Raw genomic sequence first — 15,116 nt, forward strand, 5'->3', positions numbered from 1 at the left:
CCCTCGCGATGGCACAGAGGCAGTTGCAGCGGGCAGTTTTTAGCATTATTATTATCATCATCATCTCCTCCTGAGCATCTTCTGCCAGGGATCCTTTTTGGCCATGGGGGTGGGGGGGGTTGCCTAGTTCCTGTGCCCACACACAGAGGAGGACCTCCAGGGGGCATATTTGGAGGGTCTTATCAATGTGCACAGGGCATTGTCCTGGGAGGCAAGGGAGATAAGACTCCTTGCCCTGAAGATGGTGGGTTGGCAAGGTCAGACACCCCTGCCCCAGGGCTCTCTAAGGAGCGCTGAAACATCAGGAAGAAAGCTGGCAGGAAAGCACAACCCTGTTTCCTCCTTAGCTTCCAAGGAGCTGTGGAAAGCCTTAGGTGGGTGGTTTGCCCCCAGCAGCCTCTCCTATACACAGTGGCATAGCATGGGTTGCCAGGGCCCAGGGCACCACCCACTGATGGGCTGGAACAAAGGGGCAGTAGCTCAGCCACCTACCCGAGTGGCAGCCATGGTGCCCTGTGAGCTTCAAGCATGGCAGAGAGCAGGACGGGGAATTGGTCCGGAGTGAGACTCTTTCTAAAGTCCATGCAGAGGGTGCCCATCACCCAAATCTGCCCCTCAGTCCACCCAAAGAAACATTGGAAGGTTGGTTTGTGAGGGGGAGGACGCACTACTACTGTCTTTTATGTTTTCTTTTGAAATCTTGCACCCTTGAATTTTGCTCCCGGGGCAACTGCCCCATGGCCCTGCCCAAGTTATGCCACTGCCCATAGAGGGGGTTCTGGCTATGGCATAAGAAGCCCTAAACAATAAATGCTTCTGGGCTTCATTTATTATAATACAATCAATTGTTGTTGTTGTTCATTCAGATGGGATTCAGGCCAGGAACTCCCAGGTGTGGGTGGAAGGTGGCGGGTGAAGGAGTGTCCTTCCTTGAGGCCTGAGGAGGTGCTGGAGGCAACTGGTGAGATTCAACATTTTAAATAAGAAAGGAAGGAGAATAAGAGAGGGAAGCAGCTGGAGGAGGAAGAGGATGTCGATGCAAAGGGAGGAGGGGTGGGAAAGAGGGGCAACTGCAGGGTGGGGAGAAGAGAAAGTTTGAATGACTTGTGACAGGAGAAGAAATTATGGAAGATAAGGAAACATAAAAAACTGATGGAGGAGAAGAGATGGGAAGGGCAACTATAAAATTAGCCTTTCCCACCTGGAGCTTCTGCATCCGCAGGTTCTGCCGAAAAGGCCACTTAGCTTGAGAGAAACTGAACTGCGGGACTCCCTGCCGCAAGGGAAAAGGCTGCAGCAAAGCACTTAGCAATTGTCAGATTTGTATCAATAGAAAAATAGAAAAGTATCTGAAGCTGCCTGTTGACAGTGTTAAATTCCCCCTCTGTTTTGGCCAGGCCCCGTTCCTGAACGGCCTTTTTTGTGACGCGCGGGGGGCCTCCATAATTTCCATTCTCTCCAGGCGGGTAGAAAGCTGGAGGTTTTAAGCTCTTTGGGGGAGGCCCTTCTCTTGGTCGCCCCACCCTCACTGACACGCTTGATGGGGACGTAGGAGACGGCTTTCTGGGCGGCAGCTGCTCCCAGACAACTTTGGAACTCCCTGCCTGAAGAAGCCAGACTGGCTCCCTCCTTGTTGTCCTTCTGTCAGCAGGTGAAGACCTTGATCTGAAAGGCTTTAGGGAAGTGGCTGCTTTTAATGAAAGGGCAGGGTATAAATACAGGATACAACCACCACCACTTTGCTCTATTAGTTATGCACTTGCCATGTGCTGGCACAGATAGCGCTGATAGCATGTTGATGGGGTGGCACTCTTCTGCAAGGCAGGGGGTGGGTGCCAAGCACCGGCCTCCTGTCCCTTCCCCCACTTTTAATTAGTATAAAACCCACAGGGAGCTCTGTAGCAGAGACGAGCCCCTTGCAGAAAGCAGAGCTTGGAGTCGGCTGATGGGGCAGCTGGGCATGTTGCACGGCACTGTGCTGGCACAACCTCAGCCATTGCCCACCACTTAAATTTCCCAGGGGAATCTGAGTTCGCTCTGGCATGGCCTGTGCCCAAAGTGCTTCCTAGTACCTAGCAGCAAAGAGACGGGTGCCAGACAAGGGACCTGGAGGCCCCAGGGGCCACCCGGCTGGTGTTGCCAAGGTCCTGGCATGGGACCAATTCTGCTCAAGCCTGGAAAGGCCAGAGCAGCCACCTGGCTGGGGCTAAGGAGGTCTGGTCAGCTGCCCAGTGGGAGATGCCATGGGGAAGGCAGGCAAGCAACACAACACAGGGAGTCAGCAAGCTGGCTGTGTGCTCCAGCCCTTGGCCAGCCTGCAACCCACTGGGGGAAGCCCAGGGGGCAGCTTGGAGGTCAGAGCCAGCTGCTGCTCTGGGCATCTTCCTCCACAGACAGGTGGCTGGGGAGAGGCGTGCGCCTCCCTCCCACACAGATCAGCTGGGCTTGGCCCAGTGATGAGGAAAGCCCCTTCCCTGGGTGATGCTGCCATCCTTCCCACTTGAGACGGTGCCAAGCCATCCTGGATTTGGGCAAGGTGCCCAGTCAACCCCAGAAGGTCCTCCTGCCTCCCTATGCTAAGGGTGTGTGTGGGGGGGTCATCACTGGGAGAGAAAGAGAAAGAGCCCTTTGTTTCAGCTTTCCCCAAAGTGTGGAGCGATGGAGGACACTCAGGGGCACCAAAGGACCCAGGGAGCTTTTTGCTTCATGTGCCCGCTCCCATTCCCTGAAGGAGAAGCCCACCCAGAGATTCCTGGCCCTGGATCTCCCCAAATCGGCAGTCTCCTGGGGAGAGGGGGTGGGCCCCCACAGCAAGGACCAGAATTGGGCAAGAGCAACCATTGGCACTTCCTCAAGAAAGGGACTCGGGTAGCTGGCCGTTTGTGCCTTTCTCAAAAGCTTTGATCCTGCTCTCCTAGCTGCATGAAGAGCCCTGAAGGAACAGTGGGCCAAGGGCCTTTCTAGGCCTATGTGCTGTTTTCATGGTGGCAAAGTGGCAGCTGCCCCAAAGGGATCCCTGAAAGCAGGACCCCTGTGACTCCCAGCGACGTGGCATTCAGGGGGCATGATGGGCAGGGCAGCTAGGAGATTTCGAAAGCCCCCTTGCCTGTGAGTTTGGCTAGACCTCTTTTCAGGCCACCCCAGTTGGTGGCCATCATGGCTGCTTGTGGAACAGAATCCCAGAGTTATGCGTAAAAATAGTACTTCCTCTTGTCTGCTGCGCATCTTCCAATGCTGAGTTCTAGTATGATGAGGAAGAAGAATTTCTCACTCTCCATTCCATGCACAATTGGTTACACCCCCCCCATGCCTCTTACTTGCCTTTTCTCTAAAAAGCCCCAAAGGTTGAGACCTTTCTTTATCAGGGAGTTGATCACTTTTGTTTCTCTTTTCTGAGCCTTTTCCAACTCTATAACATCCCTTTCAAGGGACGCATCCAGAACTGTGCACAGGGCTCCGACTGCGGCCCCACCAGAGGTTTGTTTAACCGCACGGTGATTCCTGAGGTTTTATTTTCAGTTCCTTTCCTAATGATCCCTAGCATAGAATTTGCCTTTTCCCGCAGGAGTTAAAATCTTTATCAAGCCATCTGCTGTGGCCCCAAATTCTCTCATTCCTGGTTAATCACTGCCAGTTCAGACTAAAGAAGCATATATGTGAAATTAAGATTTAGTTATTTTTCTCTTGGCATTTGCCATTTCACCTCCATTCACTCAGATAGGAGAGGTCCTTTAGCAGCTCCTCACTGACACTTTTTTATTTCACCACCCTGAACAATTTAGTATCATCGGCAAAATTGGGCCCTTCGCTGCTCACCCCGAAGTCCAGATCATCTGCCAACAAGTCGAAAAGCACAGAGGCAGTGTGGCCCAGGAGTTAAAGCCTTGGGTCGTGACCTGGGAGAGATCGGGTCTACTGACGGCTGTTTTGCTTCCTTAACTTGGCTGGAGACTCCTTTTGCTGACTGGAGAGACCCGCGGGGAGAGGCAACCCAAAGAACTGGACAGTGGAGTAAATCTGCAGCCCAGAATTTTTCCCTTATCCCCCGGGTTCAGATCCTTGGCTCAGCTATGAAGCTCCCTGGGTGACCCTGGGGCCAGTCGCTGCCTCTCAGCCTAGCCTACCTCACAGGGTTGTTGTGAGGATAAACCAAGGAGGCCAGAAAAGAGGGGCGTATTACAAGGTCCCCAGACAGATCCCCTTGCGACATCTCTCCACCCACAGAACTCTCCCTTTATTTCTCTCCTCTGCTTCCGTCCCCATCCCCGAGAGGACATTTTTCTGGATTGCCAAATAAATCTCCGTCCCAGGCCTGCTGCTCAGCTGCTCTTGGAGGGGGTGTCCCTGGCTCAGCCCCCCCCCCAAGGGGAGAAACAAGCCTCTGGGCAACAGCAGCTGCTGCCTCCGCCGCACCGACTGCCCTTGGGTTGCCATGGGGAAGCTGCGCGGCAGATCAGACTAAGCCCCCCCCCCCGCTGCCAAGAGGCCTTGGGAAGAACGGGACCTCCTCGGCTCCCCTCCCCGCCTTTGCCTCCGGGAGGGCGGCCGGCCGGGCGTTTCCTCTTGGTCACATTTCAAGAATGCGCCCCCTCCGCCCCCCCCGTCCCTGCGCTTCCTCGCTCTGGGCGGGGCGTGCGCTCCCTTCCCCGGCCCCGCTCCCCAGCATCCTGCCTCCGGAAGGAGCTGCTGCTGCCCCCGCAAGGCCGGCCACATGTGCCAAGGAGGGCTGCTGCCAGCGCCGCGCAGTGCCCCCTCCCTGCGGCGGGGGGGGGGGGGAGGCTGAGCAGCGCCAGCCTGACAGCCTCCCTCGAAGACAGAGAAGCAGGCGGCGGCGAGAGTCTTCCAAGGTCCAAGCCCCCGTGCGCCCTGGCAGCCTCTGGGGCTGCAGAGCCCCGCGGCGCCGGCGCCCCCAAGCACTGGCCCTATCTATGGGGCAGAGATTGCGCGCAGGGGGCACCCGGCTTCTAAAAGCCAGGGGTCAAGCAGCTGAAAGGCTGGCTCGCCGGGAGGTAGAGTGCCTCTGGCCAAGGGAGGCTTCTCTGCGGAGCCATCGTGGGAATAGCGGAGGGCGGGGAGGGGAGACGGGTCAGCGCCGCCTCTCCCTCCCTAGCAATCGGGCGCACGACGGGGCCGGGGAGGGTCCGCCTTGCTTTTGCGCATCCCACTGCGGCCGCGATCCCATCTCGGAAGCTCCTCAGGCCGCCGGCGCCTTTGAAGCCTCTCTTGCCTCCTGCTCGCCTCCGGCGCTGCGAGCCGCTCTTCCTCCGGGCCGGGAGGACCCAGGCGTCCTGCGAGAGCCCCTCCCCCCAAGCTAGAAACGCAGCTGCGCATCCCTGCGCTCTCAAGCGGGGATTTGAGGAGGGGGCGGGCTGCAGAGAGAAGCGGCTCCACCGGTGCCCTGTATTGCATGGTGGGGGGCGCTTGGATTCCTGGGGAGGGGGGAGGGACTGCGTCTCCCTCTCTGCTCTGCCCCCTCCCCCTCGGCGGGGAAGTGGGCGGAGCCGGGAGGGGGCGGGCATGCGCCCCGTCCCTCTCCGCCCCCTCCGCGCGGTGAGAGGGAGGGAGGGGGAGGGAGGGGCGCCTCCTCTCCAGCCTTCGCAATGGAGACCTTGTCGGAGGCCGCCCCAAGCGGGTCCCTCTCCGCAGCCGCGCGCTCGTAAATCACGCGCGCCGGGAAGGGAAACACCCTCCGCGCGCCCGGCCTCCCCCTCCCTCCGCGCAAGCAGGCGACCCCCTCGCTCCGCAGCCTCGCCTCGCCCCCCGGCGCCGCCTCCCTCCCCTTCCCCGCCTCCCCAGGCGCAGATGTGGCGCTGCCGCGGCCCGCCCCGTCGGTGCCGGTGGGGGTGGCCGAGGCAGACGCCGGGCAGATCGCCTCCCGGAGGAGGAGGAGGAGGAGGTCGCTGCTCCCGCCGGTGAGATCCCGCGCAGGGGAGCCGGGCGCGGACAAGACCAGGCCGGGGACCCCCAACCCGACCTGCGCCCGCCGCCGAGGGCGCGCACAAAGCCGTCTCCAGACGCCCCCGGCCCGGCCGAGGTAAGAAGGCGGCGAGCGGGTGGGGAGGGGGAGGCAGAATCCGGTCCCCGCGGAGGGTTTGGCAGCTGAGGGGCCTCCACCACCCCGTGACCCTTCCGAAGACGGGGCGACGGGGGTCCCTGGCGCTGGCAAAGGGACGGGGCGGGGGAGAGATGCGCGCCCGGCGGAGCGCTTGCTTCTCCCTTGGCGCTATTGTCCTTCTCGGCCGCCCCCCCCCCGGGTGTATTTGATCCGCAACCGAGAGAGCTGCAGGGCGGCGGCGGCGTCCTCTGTCTTCTGCTCCCCCACCCTACACCCTCCGCCCTCCCCCGACGTCGCTGGGGGTCTCTGCACCATCCGGCGGGGGTGGGAGGAAGATATGCGAAGAATGCCAAGCGAGCTGGCGGGGGCACCTTCCTGCGCGGAGCGAACAGGCACCGAGCCCAGAGAGGGAGGGAGGGAAGCGGGCGGGGGGGGGGGGAGAGCTGCCTCGCGTGAACCTGCCCTTCGACCCCCCCTCCAGTCAAATATTAAAGGGAGGCAGAGTTAAGGAAGGAGGACCTGCGGAAAGGGAGCAGAGCCGGATGGCAAAGCCACCAGGGGGCCTCTGAGGATGTGCAGAGCGCGCTCCTCCGTCTGCAGAGACCTGGGGCAGGACTAGCGGGCCAGAGGACGCCTTGGACAGGTAGTCCCTCGCCAGCACCTCTTTGTTTAGACAGGAGCCAGCTCCTCTGAGCTGCCAGGATGAGGCCCCCAGCTGGGAGGCTGTAGTGGAGATTCCTGCATTGCAGGGGCTGGACCAGGCGATTCTGGGGGGCCCTTCCAACTCGGATTCCAAGCCTCTTTTGTCCAGGGATGGTGCAGTCTGGCGGCTGCAGCGGGGTTTGGGCCTGTGTCCCGCCTGGCAGGGCTCTGGGGCAGGAGGCCCTGAAAGAGGAGCTTCACCGGTGGGACTCCCACCATAAGGTTAGGCAGGTCTGGATCTGGGGCAGACTGGAGACAGGGCCCTGGGGACTCACTCCCCATATTTCTCCCCCCACATCACAGGGGCTTTCCAGAAGCATAACAAAGACGGGTCATGCAGAAGGTCTCTGGCTCCCTCCCCACTGCCACCCCAGACAGGCTTGGAAATGACCCTTCCCAGGGAGCCTGCTGCTGCCAGTCAGAGCCTGCATGACTGAGGTTGATGCGCTGTTCCGATCGCTTTCCATGGAGGCCACGTTTGTCTGGGGCGGCGCACAAAGTGGCTCTGTAGTGTGGAACCCCCTGCTCTGACCTTGCTGACAGTAAGGAGCACAGAGGAGTTGGGGCCTTCTCCCCGGATCATGCCCCTCCCTGCCTGGTCTCAGCAGCAAAGGGGTCTTCCTGGACCTTGGCAAGATCTCGGTGCACGTTTGGTTTTGAAGTCTTGCTTGACGGAACTACAGTTTTGCATAGAATTTTTTTAAAAGTGGGTACACTTCAAAAAATGGGAAATGGCAAAGGGCACTTGGGAGTCCCTGCCCCCCCCAAACAACCTTTGGGCACAGCCTGGCAGACAAATAGCCTGGGTTAAGAATGATGCCACTGCCCAGGTTGGCAGCCAGGGGGCGCTGTGGCCTCAGAGGTGCCCTCCATGTCTAGAGGGCTTATCTCAAGCTGGGCATCTGCCCTCCTGCTTGACCTCCCCACTGGGATGGGGGGGCACTTCTCCTGTTGGCAGGTACCTCCCCTCTGCCCTCCTTCGCCTGAGCAGCAGCAGCAGCAGAAAGTGATGCTCCCGAGGGGCTCCCTTTGCCTAGCCCAATACTTGGCTCTATTTCCCTTCCGGCCTCCTTGTCTTCATCTCTCTCAGATCCAGGCCAAGAGTTTCATACTCCCCTCCCCAAAAGGGACCCCCTTCCCCTTCCTCTCCACCATCGCTGTCAGTTGGTTGCTTGCAGAGTCTGACTCTTGGGATGTGAATATTAGGATTCCCCTCCGGAAACCTCGGATTTTGCTTTGAACTTTGAACTCCACGCTGTTTCGATTCAGCCCACCTTCCCCTGAACTGGCTCTGCCCACTCGTCTACGCCGCCTGCCTGCTGCTGGTCTTTCAGCCCCTCAGCCCTGCGAGAGAAGCCCCCTGCCCCACAGACCCTGCTTGCCAGTCCCATCCTTGCTGAAGGCCCAAACTGGCCAGAGTCGGCCACATGGCAGAGAGGAGCCAGGAAGTGGGCATGTGAAGAAGGCGGCCATGCACTGGCATGCGCTGGGTTGGCCAGAGGGGAGATGGGGGGAGGAAGAAGAGGAGGAGGAGGGTCCCAGCTGGCCATTATTGGGACTTGAGTGGTCCGTTTAGCTTCAGCCTGCCACCCTGGGCAATATAATAAATGAGTTAAATTTGTAAAAACGCTGAAAACATTTTTGTTTAGACAAGCCCCCCCTCCAAATGCGGATGTGTTTTTAGTTTATTCCTGGTTTTAATGTTCTGAATGTTCTAGTTGTTTTTTCCCCTGACGATCTTATTGTTCCGTTCTTTTCGTAAACTCCTTTGAAATTTTTATTTTTTTAACAATCAAGCGGTATATACATTTTCTTAAATAAAATAAATATCCTCCCTCGCGAACGTTTCAAAAGAGGAAGAGGTGCTGTTTAAAGCTAGCGGCAGTCACCGCATCCCACTGCGGCCAGCCCTGGAAGCGAGTGAAGCCGGGGCACGGATCCATTTCCCCAGCGATCCCAAGCCCCAGCCTTATTGGACCTGGAGGCTGAGAAATCCTTGCCTTCTGGGTTGTCTTCTCAGTCAGAGCTCATACTCCTAGATGCCTCGATCACCTTGCGACCGGCTTTCCCCTCCCTAAACGCAAGAGCTGCTCCCCGTGGCTTTGGCCATGTGCTCCCTCCTCGAAACATGGCTGCGCCAACGGGCTGTCCTGTGTTATGGGCAGGACCTACCCAGATGGGGTCCCTTTCCAGCTGCAGGCAGGGAAACTGGAGCTGAGCTCTCCTGGGGGGCTCCCCTAGCAGGTGGGTGTGGGTGAGGTGACCACAGAGCACCATTTGCGTCTGATAGGTGATGTGTCCTGTTTGCATTTGTGCCAAAGGGCTGGCATTTCTGTGCAAGAGGGGGATTTCATGAGCAGGGACTTCCCAAGCTGTGGCACTGGGTCTTTTTGAGCATTAGAATTCTCTGGGTGTGCGTATTAAATTTTAAAGAGCATGCTTGTAGTCCTCATGGCGTAGAAAGACTTGCAAATGTAGAAACTGTATCTGAAGAAGTGTGCGTGCGCACGAAAGCTTATACCTTAGTTGGTCTCTAAGGTGCTACTGGAGAATTTTTTAAATTTATTTCAAATGTAGAAACAGTTGCTTGCAGACTAGAAAAGAACCATGGAGGCAGAGGCAGGACTTGCGTGTCCAGTTGCTGAAGACCTTGGCGCACACAGGCAAGGCGAGTGGGCAGATTTGGATTGCAATCCCTGCAGTCTTTCTCCGTCCGGAGAAATGCGTTGCCCTCTCTAGGCTGGCAGATGCCCTGGGAGGCAGAAGACCTTGCTCAGCCACCAAGGCCTAAGGAGAACCTGGCTGCAGCTGGATCAGGCCAAAGGGGACCCACCTGGAGAGCTCAGTCAGTTGAGCATGTGCCTCTCAGTCTCGGGATCCTGGGTTTGAGCCCCACGTTGGGTGAAATATTTCTGCATTGCAGGGGGTTGGACTAGATGACCCTGGGGGGTCCCTGGCAACGCAACAAGTCTGTGATTCTCATAGCGGTTAACCGACTGTGGAGACAGAGTCCAACCATCCTGGCTGGTAGCCCTCAGTAGCCCTTTCCCCGTCCAGGAATCTGCCTCGTCCTCTTTCAAAGCCACCCAAGTTGGGGGCCTTTGCTGTCTCCTGTGGGAGAGAGTTCCATCATTTCACTCTGTGCTGCATGAAAAAGTCCTCCTTCCTTTTTGCCTGTGCTGAGCCTCTCAGCCTGGGCTTCCTGGGATGAGCCCCCAAGTGTCTTTGTTTTGGGGGTGTTTGCTATTTCCCCAAGGAGCAGAAAAGGCACCATAGAGGGTCTCTTCCCCCTCCGCTCCATTTTATCCTCACAACAGCTCTTGAGGAAGCTCAGGCTGAGAGTTGGTGACCGGCCGAACCTTTGCGCTTGGTGACCAAGTAGAGATTTGAACCCAGGACGCTCTGCTCTGAGCCTCCACCACTCACCCAGTGCTATATTTGCCTCTGCTCTTCCTCCAGGAAGCAGATGAGAGCTGTGTCTTTTATCCGAGGTGGCCCTTGGCTCCGGACGGGGAAGGAGAGCCAAAGGGTGCCCTTGGGGAAGACGGTGGAAAAGGAGGAAGCTGGTGCCCTTTCATGGGGCATCTGCTGCATCCAGCTTCATGGCAACGCCCCTCCCCACCCTGGGTCCCTGGCTCCTGTCTTTGAGCTCTGGCACAAATGGATGCCCTGTGCTTCCGCAGGGATCCCTGGAGAGATATTTGCAGGGCGGCTGGGCTCCCTGGACCACCTTCCTCTCCCCTTCCCCATCTTCTTCTTCCTCCTCCTGTTTCTGTAGCCATCCCTTTATGCAGACCAGTCCTTCCTGCTGGCAGTTTCTCCCAGCGCACCAGGGCAAAAGTTCCCTCCTTTTCCCCATGACTGTGGCCCCTTGACCTCCTCCTCCTCCGCCACCCCCTCTCCCTCCCTCCCCCCCAATTCCTGGCTGGCTTTGCATCACAGCTGCGGCTCTGCAGACAGCCTGGGGCCTGGCAGCCTCGCCTTGGCAGCTGCCCAGGTGGAATGCTCGGGATACCACTGGCTCCTTCTCAGCACGTCTTGCATCCAGCGAGGAGGAGCCCGGCCTCCTGCGCTCTCTCTCTCTCTCTGTCTCTCTGGCTGTGTGCTGAGGTGGCAGAGGCGGCTGCTGCTTGGCTAAAGCAGAGGATGGTCAGGGCAGAGGTGCCAGGGCAGGTGCCCGGGCAAGGCAGGCAGGAGCAGCAGCAGTGGCGTAGCATGGGTTGTCAGCACCTGGGGCAAGGCAAGTAATTTGCGCCCCCTAACCCGTGGATTTGCGCCTCCTAATCCGTGGATTTGCGCCCCCTAACCCCCAGATGTTGTGCCCGGTGCGGCCGGCCCCCCCTGCACCCCCACACTACGCCACTGAGCAGCAGCCTCCAAGATGGGCCCTGACCTGACCAGAGCCGGCCTCCAGCCATGGTCCTAGGCTGCTCTTTGAAGCCCAGGACGCAGCAGCCCACCCCACGTCCCCAACATCTGTCCGACACCAATGTCTCCTTGGGAACAGCTGGGCTGCCTTGTGGGCGGTGCCCTCTTCCTTTCTCTTTGTGAACTTTGGCTCCTCTCCCAAGGGCCCCAGCTGTGGGGGGAGAGAGAGGCCGGAGGCCGCCAAGGAGGATCTGCTTTCAGCCAGGCAAAAATTCCTTGTCACTCACAATGCTCCCCCCTCCTCGGCCCTGGGGAGCAGCCCAGCCTCTGGGTCAGGAGAGAGGAGGGTCCAGTTTGGTTTGGAGCCCTGCTGGGATGGATCGGCTTACTTAATAAAAATCATAATAATTATATTATTTATATGCCGCCCATCTGAATGGGATGCCCCAGCCACTCTGGGAGGTTTCCAGCAAAATATCAAAACATTATTATTATTATTATTATTATTATTATTATTATTATTATTATTATTATTATTATTATATATACCCCGCCCATCTGGCTGGGCTTCCCTAGCCACTCTGGGTGGCTTCCAACAAAATATTAAAATGCAGTAATGCATTAAACATTAAAAGACTTCCTTAGAAAAGGCTCCCTTCAGATGTCTTCTGAAAGTGGTATAATTTATCTTCCTGACTTCTGGTGTGGCCTTTATAACCCGCCTTTTAGGACAGCTCCTTGCAAGGGGGATTCCCCAGAAAACCTGTCACCTGTCCTGGCCCCTGTCCTGGGTCCTTTAGCTGGGATTCCAGCATTGCAGGGGGTTGGACTGGATTACCCCGGGAGTCACTCGCCAGTCCTTTGATCTTATGCAAAGCCCTTAAATGTGACCTCAAGGGAGTTGCAAGCATCTTGGCCAAAACCACAGGTTGCTGGCATGGGGGACATGACTCCTTCTGGCCCTTAGCTTGGCCTGGATGAGAGCTGTGCTGGGAGAGATGGTCATTTCTGGCATCCCTCCCCTCCCCCCCGCGGCCAGCTGCACAGCCTTCAAGGCTGGAGTTCTGTGTTAGAAATTAGCCAGGCGCATCTTGCTACTAATGGTGCTGACCTTTAAAGACCTAAATAGCCTCGGTCCTCTATACCTGAAGGAGCATCTCTACCTCCATCATTCAGCCTGGACACTTAGATCCAGCGCCGAGGGTCTTCTGGCGCCCCCCCCCCCCGTGAGAAGTGAAGTTACAGGGAACCAGACAGGGCCTTCTCGGTAGTGGCGCCTGCCCTGTGGAACGCCCTCCCAGGAGATGTCAAGGCAATAAACAACTATTTTACTTTTAAAAGACAACTGAAGGCGGCCCTGTTTAGGGAAGTTTTTAATGTCTGACACTGTATTGTTTTTAATATTCGGTTGGAAGCCGCCCAGAGTGGCTGGGGAAACCCAGCTAGATGGGCAGGGTATAAATAATAAATTATTATTATTGTTGTTGTTGTTGTTGAGTGGTACTTAGGTTGGCAACCACAGTTTAAAAACCTCTGCTTTAGTCCATACTTAGTATTTTTTTCCATTTCCAGTGTGGTGTAGTGGTTAAGAGCGGTGGACTCAGTGGCGTAGCGTGGGGGGTGTAGGGGGGGCGGCCGCACCGGGCGCAACATCTGGGGGTTAGGGTTAGGGGGCGCAAATTACTTGCCTTGCCCCGGGTGCTGCTGAACCGGGCTCATGTTTCCGCTCCTCCACCTGCAGCTGCTGGGTGACCTTGGGCTAGTCACACTCCTCTGAAGTCTCTCAGCCCCACTGTTTGTTGTGGGGGAGGAAGGGAAAGGAGAATGTTAGCTGTTTTTAGACTCCTTAAAGGGAGTGAAAGGCGGGATATCAAATCCAAACCCCTCCTCCTCCTCTTCTTTTCTTCTCTTTCTTCTTCTTTTTCTTCTTCTCCTTCTCCTTTTGCACCCTGAGACAAGTGTGTTGTTCTAAGAGCAAACTACAGTCAAGCAACATAGCTGGAATCATACGGTCATGAAATATCAGCATTGGAAGGGGTCCCGAGGGTCATCCAGTCCACCCCCGGTGAATAGACCGCTTTGGCAACCACAACTTAGCTTTAAGGGGCCGTTTGGTGCCTAGCACTGATGGAGGTCTCTTGAGCTGCGTAGATGTGGTGTTGCTTGTTTGTCCCTTGTCCCTGCGAGGGGCACACAGTCTCAAGGGTGTGTGTTCGTGCCAGGAGAACAGCACCTGTCTGGTCAGCCGCAGCAGGTGGCAAGGGGCCAGCTGGGGTCAGCATGCCAGGCCAGGGAGGGGGAGGCAGTGTGGCCAGGCAGCTGTGGGCTGGCTCTGCCCTGTCTTTGGAGGTCTGTGGATGAAGGGTAGAGGGTGGGAAGCCTCAGGGAGGGGCAGAGCCCAAATGGACCAGGGCAGGATCCAAGAGGCATAGCCTGGCCAGGACAGAGCGGAGGAGGAGGAGGAAGAATAGGCGGCACTTTGAAGAACTGGCTGCAAAGAGACGCGGGATATAAATAGAGTCCACCTCCAGCCCATCATGCACAGCCTGGGCCTCGCTGGCTCTCCAGAATCTGCAACCACCTACAGAATCCCAAATAACAGCAGATGCTACGAACCAGAATTCCTTTTGCCCAAAGGGATGGGAGAATCAGTCAACAACCTGCGAAAGACTTTGTTGAAACTGATTTTTTTTACTGTGATCCGTAGTTGTTTGCAGTTCTCCTTGTTGTTTCGTATACGGCTGCAAATTTGTATGAGTTTAATATGGATAATAGTTGGGTCTGTTTTGTTTTGTATCTTGTTACCATATTATGTAGTTTGTGTTTTTATGTTGTAAAGCACCTTGCAATCTTCAGACGAAGGGCAGGATTTGATTTTTAATAAATAACAATAACCACCTCTATTTATGCGTTTTGGGCAGGGCCTCATCCCGGTGCTACCTAGAAATGCCATTGGCTCTTGGCCCTGAGACCTTTGCATGCAAACAGGTGCTCAGCAGCTGACCCCAACCCTTCCCACGTACGTTCCTGGCTACAGACTCCAGAAGTTTGCCTTCAGTCCCCTGGAGGTTCCATTATACCTGGGGTCAGAAGATGAATTTCCTCTGCCAGCTTCTCTGATCCATGTTAAAGGCCAAGGTCCTGCTGGGTCTTGCAGGATAGTAGTAGTAGTAGTAATAATAATAATAATTATTTATTATTTATTATTTATAACCCACCTATCTGGCTGGGCTTCCCCAGCCACTCTGGGCAGCTTCCAACAAAGATTAAAAATACATTAAAATGTCACACATTAAAAACTTCCCTGAACAGCCTTCAAATGTCTTCTAAATGTCTGGTAGTTGTTTATCTCTTTGACGTCTGATGGGAGGGTGTTCCACAGGGTGGGTGCCACCACCGAGAAGGCTCTCTGCCTGGTTCCCTGTAACCTGGCTTCTCGCAGGGAGGGAAACGCCAGAAGGCCCTCGGCGCTGGACCTCAGTGTCCAGGCAGAACGATGGGGGTGGAGACGCTCCTTCAGGGATACTAGTCGCCTGTTCTGCTTGGGTCTGCTCTGCCCACACCAAGGCCCCATCTTCAGGTCTGGAATTCAGGAGGCAGGTGCAGAGGGGCCTCTGGGGATGGAGAAGGAGGGCAGTCCTTTGCTCTTCCCTGTTGTGGGAAGACATTCAAACGTACAAAAGTCAGAAGAGCCTGGCTGCTGCTGGATCAAGCTCCAGGGACCCAGCTGGACCAGCGTCCTCTTCTCTGGGAAGCCAACAACCAGGTTAGAAACTCAGCTATATAAGCTAGGCCCCAAATGGCTCCTTAAACCAGGGTTACAGTCACCAAAATAGAATGCCTAGTTGCCATTTTGGGGCCAGGCTGCTCGTATTTTTCAATACAACCTTTTGGTTCCTGAAATTTGTTCTGAATGTGGACATAAAATACCATGGATAGAATTCCACAGGACGTTCTGCTGGTGTGTGGAAATGGTCAAGATCCAGGGATC

General features: G+C 56.4%; 1 protein-coding gene across 1 annotated transcript in view; it reads left to right on the forward strand.

Annotated features, from left to right (window-relative positions):
- The first annotated feature begins 5,788 nt into the window (after window positions 1-5,788).
- GLIS2 (GLIS family zinc finger 2) overlaps window positions 5,789-15,116 on the forward strand; it is a 28,199-nt gene continuing 18,871 nt past the window's right edge. The window contains exon 1 of the mRNA XM_081889231.1: window positions 5,789-6,034. The gene's annotated coding sequence lies outside the window, so the exon portion shown is untranslated. The remainder of the gene's footprint in view (window positions 6,035-15,116) is intronic.

Source organism: Podarcis melisellensis (assembly GCF_964234715.1).
Source record: "Podarcis melisellensis genome assembly, chromosome: 14".
Taxonomy (NCBI): Eukaryota; Metazoa; Chordata; class Lepidosauria; order Squamata; family Lacertidae; genus Podarcis; species Podarcis melisellensis.